Source organism: Aplysia californica, unplaced genomic scaffold (assembly GCF_000002075.1).
Source record: "Aplysia californica isolate F4 #8 unplaced genomic scaffold, AplCal3.0 scaffold00342, whole genome shotgun sequence".
In the NCBI taxonomy this organism is placed as follows: domain Eukaryota; kingdom Metazoa; phylum Mollusca; class Gastropoda; order Aplysiida; family Aplysiidae; genus Aplysia; species Aplysia californica.
In genome coordinates, this window is record NW_004797612.1 from 497,243 (window position 1) to 498,607 (window position 1,365).

At 44.0% G+C, this 1,365-nt stretch overlaps 1 protein-coding gene across 1 annotated transcript in view; it reads right to left on the bottom strand.

Annotated features, from left to right (window-relative positions):
* LOC101859716 (homeobox protein Meis1) overlaps positions 1 to 1,365 on the bottom strand; it is a gene marked incomplete in the record, with an annotated part of 264,050 nt that overhangs the window by 2,584 nt on the left and 260,101 nt on the right.

A 1,365-nucleotide genomic window follows, 5' to 3' on the forward strand; every position in this document is an offset into this window, starting at 1 on the left:
TCTCTCTCTTTCTCTTCCTTCTCTCTCTCTCTCTCTTTTCCTTCTCTCTCTCTCTCTCTCTCTCTCTCTCTCTCTCTCTATTTTCTCTCCTTTCTCTCTCTCAACGTCATTTCCTGCCATTATTTACCATAGGGCTGCACTGGTTTTAATTTTACACCCCTGGTGTTTCAGGCTGCCATGTGCTTCTCCACTTCTCGCAGTAAGCCGTGGTAATGACGAGGGTGGTCGACCTATGCATGTGGCCGGGCAGACAGACCAGCGTTAAGCCTTTCTATGGTAAAATCCGTTAGCCGAACCACATTTTTTCCTACACCAAACTTTCCACTACTCACTGCAAACTTTTGAACCCAAGAGTCAGTGACCTCTCAGCACACAAATTCACTGCTCCATTGCGATCCATGAAGGTGTAAGATGTTGCCTCGCCTACCCCCCCCCCCAAAAAAAAATGGTTTTAAGGGGAAAATGCTTAGTACGTATATAATATTAATTTATTTGAAAATGTATCCTTCTCCGATGAAAATGCCTTCAGGCTTGAAAACTGCTTTTTCTTATTTTTTTTATCATAATAAGCGAGGAAAAATACTTATTCTTGACTGGAACGCTATTAAAAGTTATTTTTAAAAAATCTAAGGTTATCAATGAAGCAGAAATTTTAGATGTAAAGGGGAAACGCTGAAGACTTTTTTTCATTTACCTGATCGGTATGGCAAATGGTCTGCATTCATTTTTTGACTGACTGTACTGCAACATGTAAAGACAGTGATTCCCCTACACGTGAGTGTACTGCGAGTTGACAATACAGACACTAACTATACTGCAAACTGTTCTCCCACGCCATGGCCCGGCGCCGACCTCGAAGTTTTGTCACTCACCACCTCAGCCTCGGCCCTCGTAAGTTTTTTGCTCACTCCCACAACAGGTGATGGGAAAACCTACTCGGACCCGTGAGGCTTGGGGTCTGCTCTTTCTCTCCGACACCCCCTCACTCTTGGGCAATTCCCCCGCCCTTTGAACGCACACACAGCCGGCTTGTTTCATACCAGATGAAAGAGAAGAAAGCTGTCTGTTGATGGGTTAAGATTTTGATAGAAATTTAAACCACCATACAACAATCTGCCCCGCGCTGAAGAATACTCCACTGCCCCACCCCACCTCCTCCAAGAAAAAAATGCGCCAGAAAGCAATCCATCCCAATGGTACCAAAAGAAAATAATGCCTTATACTCCTGAGAACAGATGATGGGAGAATGGGCAAATTAATAATATTGATAAAAACTCCATCGGGACAAAATATATTCTCTCTCTCTCTCTCTCCCTCTCTCTCTCTCTCTCTCTCTCTCTCTCTCTCTCTCTCTCTCTCTCTCTC